This window comes from Drosophila bipectinata, unplaced genomic scaffold (assembly GCF_030179905.1).
Source record: "Drosophila bipectinata strain 14024-0381.07 unplaced genomic scaffold, DbipHiC1v2 scaffold_217, whole genome shotgun sequence".
In the NCBI taxonomy this organism is placed as follows: domain Eukaryota; kingdom Metazoa; phylum Arthropoda; class Insecta; order Diptera; family Drosophilidae; genus Drosophila; species Drosophila bipectinata.
Window position 1 is genome coordinate 1 of NW_027222862.1, and position 12,500 is coordinate 12,500.

Consider the following 12,500-nt stretch of genomic DNA (forward strand, 5'->3'; position numbering starts at 1 on the left):
CGAAAGACCAATCGAACCATCTAGTAGCTGGTTCCTTCCGAAGTTTCCCTCAGGATAGCTGGTGCATTTTTAATGTTATATAAAATAATCTTATCTGGTAAAGCGAATGATTAGAGGCCTTAGGGTCGAAACGATCTTAACCTATTCTCAAACTTTAAATGGGTAAGAACCTTAACTTTCTTGATATGAAGTTTAAGGTTATGATATAATGTGCCCAGTGGGCCACTTTTGGTAAGCAGAACTGGCGCTGTGGGATGAACCAAACGTAATGTACGGTGCCCAAATTAACAACTCATGCAGAAACCATGAAAGGCGTGGTTGCTTAAAACAGCAGGACGGTGATCATGGAAGTCGAAATCCGCTAAGGAGTGTGTAACAACTCACCTGCCGAAGCAACTAGCCCTTAAAATGGATGGCGCTTAAGTTGTATACCTATACATTACCGCTAAAGTAGATGATTTATATTACTTGTAATATAAATTTTGAAACTTTAGTGAGTAGGAAGGTACAATGGTATGCGTAGAAGTGTTTGGCGTAAGCCTGCATGGAGCTGCTATGGGTACAGATCTTGGTGGTAGTAGCAAATAATCGAATGAGACCTTGGAGGACTGAAGGGGAGAAGGGTTTCGTGTGAACAGTGGGGCATCACGAGTTAGTCGGTCCTAAGGTCAAGGCGAAAGCCGAAGATTGTGAAGTAACAATAAATATTACAATTATTGTGAAAATTATATACTTGAATAATTTTGAACGAAAGGGAATACGGTTCCAATTCCGTAACCTGTTGAGTATCCGTTTGTTATTAAATATGGGCCTCGTGCTCATCCTGGCAACAGGAACGACCATAAAGAAGCCGTCGAGAGATATCGGAAGAGTTTTCTTTTCTGTTTTATAGTCGTACTACCATGGAAGTCTTTCGCAGAGAGATATGGTAGATGGGCTAGAAGAGCATGACATATACTGTTGTGTCGATATTTTCTCCTCGGACCTTGAAAATTTATGGTGGGGATACGCAAACTTCTCAACAGGCCGTACCAATATCCGCAGCTGGTCTCCAAGGTGAAGAGTCTCTAGTCGATAGAATAATGTAGGTAAGGGAAGTCGGCAAATTAGATCCGTAACTTCGGGATAAGGATTGGCTCTGAAGATTGAGATAGTCGGGCTTGATTGGGAAACAATAATATGGTTTATGTGCTCGTTCTGGGTAAATAGAGTTATAATCATTTATGGTTGTAACTTGTTCCCCGGATAGTTTAGTTACGTATCCAATTGTGGAACTTTCTTGCTAAAATTTTTAAGAATACTAGTTGGGTCAAACCAATTAGTTCTTATTAATTATAACGATTATCAATTAACAATCAATTCAGAACTGGCACGGACTTGGGGAATCCGACTGTCTAATTAAAACAAAGCATTGTGATGGCCCTAGCGGGTGTTGACACAATGTGATTTCTGCCCAGTGCTCTGAATGTCAAAGTGAAGAAATTCAAGTAAGCGCGGGTCAACGGCGGGAGTAACTATGACTCTCTTAAGGAGAATTGGATTTGATCGCGTAGAGTGGGTGCAATTCCGTAACTCGTAAATCATACGATCAAGTCAAGTCGACTCAAAACCTCCTCGTGGTATTCTCTGGGTACTAGCTTTTGCTGGTAGCTGATTTGAGCGGCGGAGGGGTCCCTGGGGTTACCAGCCCCTTGGACCCCTTATAAACATATTGGTGCAGAAACTAACAACGAGCCTCGGATAATTGATGATATATAGGAAGAGGAGAGTCCACGGCTACTAGTCTGGATGCTAGCAACCAGTATGAACGTGGTGCAGCGGTTAACCTTTCAGGTCGGGTGCCCTGCACGATATGTGGAATGTCGTTCAACTCCAAGAGGGGTTTGGGCGTCCACATGTCACATCGACACAAAGACGAACTTGATACACAACGTCTTCGTGTTGATAAAAAAGCGAGGTGGTCAGAGGAAGAAACGTTGATGATGGCGAGAAAGGAGGTCGAGCTTGCAGCAAGTGGTATTCGACATCTAAATAAAAAGCTAGCGGAAATTTTTACACACCGCAGTTCCGATGCAATTTCTTCATATCGGAAGAGGGGTGAATATAAGGCAAAACTGGAACAGATAAGAGGGCAATCTGTTCCCACCCCAGAAGCATTAGAGTCGAATACCTCACAGCGCCGCCCTAGTAATAGCGAGCAAAACCGACGAGTATCAACATCATCTTCGGGACCAATCAGACCACACGAACAGACGAACAGCGAAATCCTCAGGGTACTACAGGGCTATGCCCCAGTAGTATGCGATTCCCGGTGGAGAGCCGAGGTCCTGCAAACTATCGTAGATAATGCGCAGGTCTCGGGACAGGAAACCACTCTCCAAAGTTTATCTTGCTATCTCATGGAAATTTTTCCGCCACGGAATGAACCGCACATTCTGACGAGGCCCCGAACGGAGCCTCGAAATATGAGACAGCGTAGAAGGCAGCAGTACGCTAGGGTTCAGCGTAACTGGGATAAACATCCGGGAAGATGCATAAAGTCCCTGCTGGAGGGCGCTGACGAGTCGGTGCAGCCACCCCAGGAAATTATGGAGCCATATTGGAAACAGATAATGACCACGCCTAGCTCAAGCTCCATCGAACACGCCTCGTTCCACATGGAACATTCGTTGGAGAGAGTATGGTCCGCTGTGAACCAGCGCGATCTTAGGGCCCATAAGGTCAAATTATCAGGTTCTCCAGGCCCGGACGGGATTACTCCAAGAACTGCCAGGAGTATCCCCGATGGCATTATGCTACGCATAATGAACTTAATTCTCTGGTGTGGGAGACTTCCGTACTCCATCCGTCTGGCCAGAACCATCTTCATCCCGAAGATGGCGACGGCAAGTCGTCCGCAAGACTATCGTCCTATTTCAGTCCCCTCGGTTTTGGTTAGGCAACTAAATGCCATTTTGGCAGCCCGGTTGATTAGTGCAGTCAACTGGGATTCGCGTCAGCGAGGGTTCCTACCGACCGATGGGTGTGCTGACAATACGACGATTGTTGATTTAGTTCTAAGGGAACATCATAAGCGATTTAAATCGTGCTACATCGGGACCCTCGATGTTAGTAAAGCCTTTGATGCGGTAGCTCACAAAGCGGTCTACAACACATTGGCTTCGTATGGTGCCCCACAAGGACTAATCAACTACATACGGAATTCGTACGAGGGCGGCGGCACAATGCTAACTGGGAACGGGTGGGTTTCAAGGGAGTTCATTCCTGCAAGAGGCGTCAAGCAGGGTGACCCTTTGTCTCCCATACTATTTAATCTGGTCATTGACCGGTTACTTAGGTCCTTACCCAGTGAGATTGGTGCCAAAGTCGGAAACGCTATGACAAATGCGGCTGCGTTCGCAGATGATATAGTCCTTTTTGCGGAAACTCCGATGGGCCTTCAGAAATTGTTGGACACCACAGTTGGCTTTCTCTCCTCTGTGGGCCTCACCCTTAACACTGACAAGTGTTTCACTGTCAGCATAAAGGGGCAAGCCAAGCAAAAGTGTACTGTCGTGGAACGGCGGAGCTTTTTGATTGGGGAGCGCGAGGTTCCTTCACTGAAGCGCACTGACGAGTGGAAGTATTTAGGGATTAAATTCACTGCGGATGGGCGGGTCCGGTACAATCCAGCTGAGGAGTTGCAACCGAAGCTGTTGAGATTGACTCGGGCCCCCCTGAAGCCACAGCAGAAGTTATTTGCCCTTCGGACTGTCCTTATCCCACAACTCTATCACAAGCTGACCCTTGGGAGTGTGACGATAGGCGTTCTGAAGAAATTTGACACATTGGTTCGATATACCGCACGGAAGTGGTTGAGGCTTCCGGTAGACGTACCAACTTCTTTTTTCCATGCCCCCCACAGAAGTGGGGGTCTCGGGTTACCATCGTTGAGATGGATAGCACCGATGCTTCGTTTGAAGCGATTGAGCAGTATAAAATGGCCTCACCTCGAGCAATCCGAGGTAGCCAGCTCTTTCGTGGAAGACGAAATGCGGAGGGCCCGGGATAGGCTTCAGGCTGGAAGTCAAGAGTTGTTAACCCGTCTACAGGTAGATTCGTACTTGGCAAATAGGTTGCACATGTCTGTTGATGGTGGCGGGCTCCGTGAAGCAGAGCGTTTTGCTCCGCAACACGGATGGGTTGTCCAACCCACGCGTTTGCTAACAGGAAGGGAATATACAGAAGGAATCAAACTGCGGATAAATGCCCTACCCTCAAGGTCTCGTACCACGAGGGGAAGGCACGAATTGGGAAGACGGTGCCGTGCAGGATGTGATGCTCCCGAAACAACAAACCACATCTTGCAGCAATGCTATCGTACTCATGGGAGGAGGATAGCTCGGCACGACGGCGTAGTAAATCTAATCAAGCGGGGACTTGAGAGGAAAGGCTGCGTCGTTCATGTTGAACCAAGTCTGCAGGGCGAGACCGGATTGAATAAACCCGACCTGGTAGCTATCCGACAAAATCACATTTATGTGATTGACGCGCAGGTAGTGACCGACGGACATTCTCTCGACCAAGCGCATCAGCGCAAAGTCGAGAAGTACGAGACACCGGACATACGGACAAATTTGCGGAGACTTTTCGGCTCGCAACATGTTGTTGAGTTCCATTCCGCCACTGTGAACTGGAGAGGAATATGGAGCGGTCAGTCGGTAAAACGGCTGATTGCTTCAGACCTCCTCAGCACTAGTGATAGTCATATCATTAGTGTCCGGGTAATCAGTGGTGGTCTCTGGAGTTGGCGACAATTTCATGTATCTGTCGGGACACACGCGTGCTTGCACTTAGTCATGCATCACGTTCATATTAAAAGCTTGCTGCCGTAGCATAACATCTAAAAACGGCATAAAATTCGCTTAAAAACGAGGCGGTTTTTAGTACGTAGGCGTCTTCTGGGTCGTATGAACCCACAAGATGAATCGTGCATGCACACTCTTATTGGCTAAATAACATCATAACCTGAGTGTGTATCTTTGAAGATTTTTACGATCCTTAGCGAACAAAAAAAAAAAAAAAAAAAAAAATAGCCAAATGCCTCGTCATCTAATTAGTGACGCGCATGAATGGATTAACGAGATTCCTTCTGTCCCTATCTACTATCTAGCGAAACCACAGCCAAGGGAACGGGCTTGGAATAATTAGCGGGGAAAGAAGACCCTTTTGAGCTTGACTCTAATCTGGCAGTGTAAGGAGACATAAGAGGTGTAGAATAAGTGGGAGATATTAGACTTCGGTTTGGTATCGACAATGAAATACCACTACTCTTATTGTTTCCTTACTTACTTGATTAAATGGAACGTGTATCATTTCCTAGCCATTATACGGATATATTTATTATATCTTATGGTATTGGGTTTTGATGCAAGCTTCTTGATCAAAGTATCACGAGTTTGTTATATAATCGCAAACAAATTCTTTAATGAGAGATGCATTCATGTATTATCGATTTGAAAATTTGGTATAACTCCAATTACTCAGGTATGATCCAATTCAAGGACATTGCCAGGTAGGGAGTTTGACTGGGGCGGTACATCTCTCAAATAATAACGGAGGTGTCCCAAGGCCAGCTCAGTGCGGACAGAAACCACACATAGAGCAAAAGGGCAAATGCTGACTTGATCTCGGTGTTCAGTACACACAGGGACAGCAAAAGCTCGGCCTATCGATCCTTTTGGTTTAAAGAGTTTTTAACAAGAGGTGTCAGAAAAGTTACCATAGGGATAACTGGCTTGTGGCGGCCAAGCGTTCATAGCGACGTCGCTTTTTGATCCTTCGATGTCGGCTCTTCCTATCATTGTGAAGCAAAATTCACCAAGCGTTGGATTGTTCACCCATGCAAGGGAACGTGAGCTGGGTTTAGACCGTCGTGAGACAGGTTAGTTTTACCCTACTAATGACAAAACGTTGTTGCGACAGCATTCCTGCGTAGTACGAGAGGAACCGCAGGTACGGACCAATGGCACAATACTTGTTCGAGCGAACAGTGGTATGACGCTACGTCCGTTGGATTATGCCTGAACGCCTCTAAGGTCGTATCCGTGCTGGACTGCAATGATAAATAAGGGGCAATTTGCATTGTATGGCTTCTAAACCATTTAAAGTTTATTATTTATATTTTAAACGACAATGGATGTGATGCCAATGTAATTTGTAACATAGTAAATTGGGAGGATCTTTGATCACCTGATGCCATGCTAGTTACATATGAAAACATTATTTAATACAATGACAAAGCCTAGAATCAATTGTAAACGACTTTTGTAACGGGCAAGGTGTTGTAAGTGGTTGAGCAGCTGCCATACTGCGATCCACTGAAGCTTATCCTTTGCTTGATGATTCGAAATATAAAAAAAATGTAAATATGCATGTGTAAATATGTATATTTAGTATAAAAAATCTTTATATGCTATATCTAAGAAAGCATATAAGGATTTATCACGGGTTGTCCACGTTTCCCTACTAATTGTGGCCTACTAACTGTTTCGTCATCTTATTAGTGACGTGAAAAATGAAAATAATATTTTTCATTTATATTGTTATAAGTCTTAAACCTTAAGACGGCGGGAGTTGAATTACTTTCGTTTAGGTAGCCAAATGCCTCGTCATCTTATTAGTGACGTGAAAAATGAAAATAATATTTTTCATTTATATTGTTATAAGTCTTAAACCTTATAACGGCGGAAGATGAATTACTTTCTTTTAGGTAGCCAAATGCCTCGTCATCTTATTAGTGACGTGAAAAATGAAAATAATATTTTTCATTTATATTGTTATAAGTCTTAAACTTTAAGACGGCGGGAGTTGAATTACTTTCGCATAGGTAGCCAAATGCCTCGTCATCTTATTAGTGACGCGCATGATTCAATTCAAGAGATTCCTTCTGTCCCTATTTAAAACCTCACGGATATTAAAAATATTAAACATATATTGTTATAAGTCTTAAACCTTAAGACGGCGGGAGTTGAATTACTTTCGCATAGGTAGCCAAATGCCTCGTCATCTTATTAGTGACGCGCATGATTCAATTCAAGAGATTCCTTCTGTCCCTATTTAAAACCTCACGGATATTAAAAATATTAAACATATATTGTTATAAGTCTTAAACCTTAAGACGGCGGGAGTTGAATTACTTTCGCATAGGTAGCCAAATGCCTCGTCATCTTATTAGTGACGTGAAAAATGAAAATAATATTTTTCATTTATATTGTTATAAGTCTTAAACTTTAAGACGGCGGGAGTTGAATTACTTTCGCATAGGTAGCCAAATGCCTCGTCATCTTATTAGTGACGTGAAAAATGAAAATAATATTTTTCATTTATATTGTTATAAGTCTTAAACCTTATAACGGCGGAAGATGAATTACTTTCGTTTAGGTAGCCAAATGCCTCGTCATCTTAATAGTGACGTGAAAAATGAAAATAATATTTTTCATTTATATTGTTATAAGTCTTAAACTTTAAGACGGCGGGAGTTGAATTACTTTCGCATAGGTAGCCAAATGCCTCGTCATCTTATTAGTGACGTGAAAAATGAAAATAATATTTTTCATTTATATTGTTATAAGTCTTAAACCTTATAACGGCGGAAGATGAATTACTTTCGTTTAGGTAGCCAAATGCCTCGTCATCTTATTAGTGACGTGAAAAATGAAAATAATATTTTTCATTTATATTGTTATAAGTCTTAAACTTTAAGACGGCGGGAGTTGAATTACTTTCGCATAGGTAGCCAAATGCCTTGTCATCTTATTAGTGACGCGCATGATTCAATTCAAGAGATTCCTTCTGTCCCTATTTAAAACCTCACGGATATTAAAAATATTAAACATATATTGTTATAAGTCTTAAACCTTAAGACGGCGGGAGTTGAATTACTTTCGCATAGGTAGCCAAATGCCTCGTCATCTTATTAGTGACGCGCATGATTCAATTCAAGAGATTCCTTCTGTCCCTATTTAAAACCTCACGGATATTAAAAATATTAAACATATATTGTTATAAGTCTTAAACCTTAAGACGGCGGGAGTTGAATTACTTTCGCATAGGTAGCCAAATGCCTCGTCATCTTATTAGTGACGCGCATGATTCAATTCAAGAGATTCCTTCTGTCCCTATTTAAAACCTCACGGATATTAAAAATATTAAACATATATTGTTATAAGTCTTAAACCTTAAGACGGCGGGAGTTGAATTACTTTCGCATAGGTAGCCAAATGCCTTGTCATCTTATTAGTGACGCGCATGATTCAATTCAAGAGATTCCTTCTGTCCCTATTTAAAACCTCACGGATATTAAAAATATTAAACATATATTGTTATAAGTCTTAAACCTTAAGACGGCGGGAGTTGAATTACTTTCGCATAGGTAGCCAAATGCCTCGTCATCTTATTAGTGACGCGCATGATTCAATTCAAGAGATTCCTTCTGTCCCTATTTAAAACCTCACGGATATTAAAAATATTAAACATATATTGTTATAAGTCTTAAACCTTAAGACGGCGGGAGTTGAATTACTTTCGCATAGGTAGCCAAATGCCTCGTCATCTTATTAGTGACGCGCATGATTCAATTCAAGAGATTCCTTCTGTCCCTATTTAAAACCTCACGGATATTAAAAATATTAAACATATATTGTTATAAGTCTTAAACCTTAAGACGGCGGGAGTTGAATTACTTTCGCATAGGTAGCCAAATGCCTCGTCATCTTATTAGTGACGCGCATGATTCAATTCAAGAGATTCCTTCTGTCCCTATTTAAAACCTCACGGATATTAAAAATATTAAACATATATTGTTATAAGTCTTAAACCTTAAGACGGCGGGAGTTGAATTACTTTCGCATAGGTAGCCAAATGCCTCGTCATCTTATTAGTGACGCGCATGATTCAATTCAAGAGATTCCTTCTGTCCCTATTTAAAAACTCACGAATATTAAAAATATTAAAAATATTTTCATATGGATATGCAATCGTATGGATATCCAAATATGTGTGGGAAAGTCGTACTTCCTATACGATAAATGACCGGATTGACGAAACCGTGTTCAAAAAGGTATATAGGGTAGGTGGTGTTCGGCCTACCAATATAATATTAAAATAATATTATATTAAACAGAAGATCGCCAGTATTAATATATAAGCATATGGTTATGAATACATATGCATATAACATATATGAAAATATATGAATATATAAAAAAAAATATATATGAATATGAAAATATTTATATGTATATGGAATATATGGTAGGTGATGATGTTAGCCTACCATATAATATATAATATAATAATTTAATTATATTATATTAAATATGGAAATATTAAAAATATATTAAAAATATTAAAAATATTTTCATATGGATATGCAATCGTATGGATATCCAAATATGTGTGGGAAAGTCATACTTCCCATACAATAAATGACCGGATTGACGAAACCGTGTTCAAAAAGGTATATAGGGTAGGTGGTGTTCAGCCTGCCAATATAATATTAAAATAATATTATATTAAACAGAAGACCGCCAGTATTAATATATGAGCATATGGTTATGAATACATATGCATATAACATATATGAAAATATATGAATATAAAAAAATATATATGGATATGAAAATATTTATATGTATATGAAATATATGGTAGGTGATGAGTGATAGCCTACCATATAATATATAATATAATAATTTAATTATATTATATTAAATATGGAAATATTAAAAATATATTAAAAATATTAAAAATATTTTCATATGGATATGCAATCGTATGGATATCCAAATATGTGTGGGAAAGTCATACTTCCCATACAATAAATGACCGGATTGACGAAACCGTGTTCAAAAAGGTATATAGGGTAGGTGGTGTTCGGCCTACCAATATAATATTAAAATAATATTATATTAAACAGAAGACCGCCAGTATTAATATATGAGCATATGGTTATGAATACATATGCATATAACATATATGAAAATATATGAATATAAAAAAATATATATGGATATGAAAATATTTATATGTATATGAAATATATGGTAGGTGATGGTGATAGCCTACCATATAATATATAATATAATAATTTAATTATATTATATTAAATATGGAAATATTAAAAATATATTAAAAATATTAAAATATTTTCATATGGATATGCAATCGTTATGGATATCCAAATATGTGTGGGAAAGTCATACTTCCCATACAATAAATGACCGGATTGACGAAACCGTGTTCAAAAAGGTATATAGGGTAGGTGGTGTTCGGCCTACCAATATAATATTAAAATAATATTATATTAAACAGAAGACCGCCAGTATTAATATATAAGCATATGGTTATGAATACATATGCATATAACATATATGAAAATATATGAATATAAAAAATATATATGGATATGAAAATATTTATATGTATATGAAATATATGGTAGGTGATGGTGATAGCCTACCATATAATATATAATATAATAATTTAATTATATTATATTAAATATGGAAATATTAAAAATATATTAAAAATATTAAAAATATTTTCATATGGATATGCAATCGTATGGATATCCAAATATGTGTGGGAAAGTCATACTTCCCATACAATAAATGACCGGATTGACGAAACCGTGTTCAAAAAGGTATATAGGGTAGGTGGTGTTCAGCCTGCCAATATAATATTAAAATAATATTATATTAAACAGAAGATCGCCAGTATTAATATATAAGCATATGGTTATGAATACATATGCATATAACATATATGAAAATATATGAATATATAAAAAAAATATATATGAATATGAAAATATTTATATGTATATGGAATATATGGTAGGTGATGATGTTAGCCTACCATATAATATATAATATAATAATTTAATTATATTATATTAAATATGGAAATATTAAAAATATATTAAAAATATTAAAAATATTTTCATATGGATATGCAATCGTATGGATATCCAAATATGTGTGGGAAAGTCATACTTCCCATACAATAAATGACCGGATTGACGAAACCGTGTTCAAAAAGGTATATAGGGTAGGTGGTGTTCAGCCTGCCAATATAATATTAAAATAATATTATATTAAACAGAAGATCGCCAGTATTAATATATAAGCATATGGTTATGAATACATATGCATATAACATATATGAAAATATATGAATATATAAAAAAAATATATATGAATATGAAAATATTTATATGTATATGGAATATATGGTAGGTGATGATGTTAGCCTACCATATAATATATAATATAATAATTTAATTATATTATATTAAATATGGAAATATTAAAAATATATTAAAAATATTAAAAATATTTTCATATGGATATGCAATCGTATGGATATCCAAATATGTGTGGGAAAGTCATACTTCCCATACAATAAATGACCGGATTGACGAAACCGTGTTCAAAAAGGTATATAGGGTAGGTGGTGTTCAGCCTGCCAATATAATATTAAAATAATATTATATTAAACAGAAGACCGCCAGTATTAATATATGAGCATATGGTTATGAATACATATGCATATAACATATATGAAAATATATGAATATAAAAAAATATATATGGATATGAAAATATTTATATGTATATGAAATATATGGTAGGTGATGAGGATAGCCTACCATATAATATATAATATAATAATTTAATTATATTATATTAAATATGGAAATATTAAAAATATATTAAAAATATTAAAAATATTTTCATATGGATATGCAATCGTATGGATATCCAAATATGTGTGGGAAAGTCATACTTCCCATACAATAAATGACCGGATTGACGAAACCGTGTTCAAAAAGGTATATAGGGTAGGTGGTGTTCGGCCTACCAATATAATATTAAAATAATATTATATTAAACAGAAGACCGCCAGTATTAATATATGAGCATATGGTTATGAATACATATGCATATAACATATATGAAAATATATGAATATAAAAAAATATATATGGATATGAAAATATTTATATGTATATGAAATATATGGTAGGTGATGGTGATAGCCTACCATATAATATATAATATAATAATTTAATTATATTATATTAAATATGGAAATATTAAAAATATATTAAAAATATTAAAAATATTTTCATATGGATATGCAATCGTATGGATATCCAAATATGTGTGGGAAAGTCATACTTCCCATACAATAAATGACCGGATTGACGAAACCGTGTTCAAAAAGGTATATAGGGTAGGTGGTGTTCGGCCTACCAATATAATATTAAAATAATATTATATTAAACAGAAGACCGCCAGTATTAATATATAAGCATATGGTTATGAATACATATGCATATAACATATATGAAAATATATGAATATAAAAAAATATATATGGATATGAAAATATTTATATGTATATGAAATATATGGTAGGTGATGGTGATAGCCTACCATATAATATATAATATA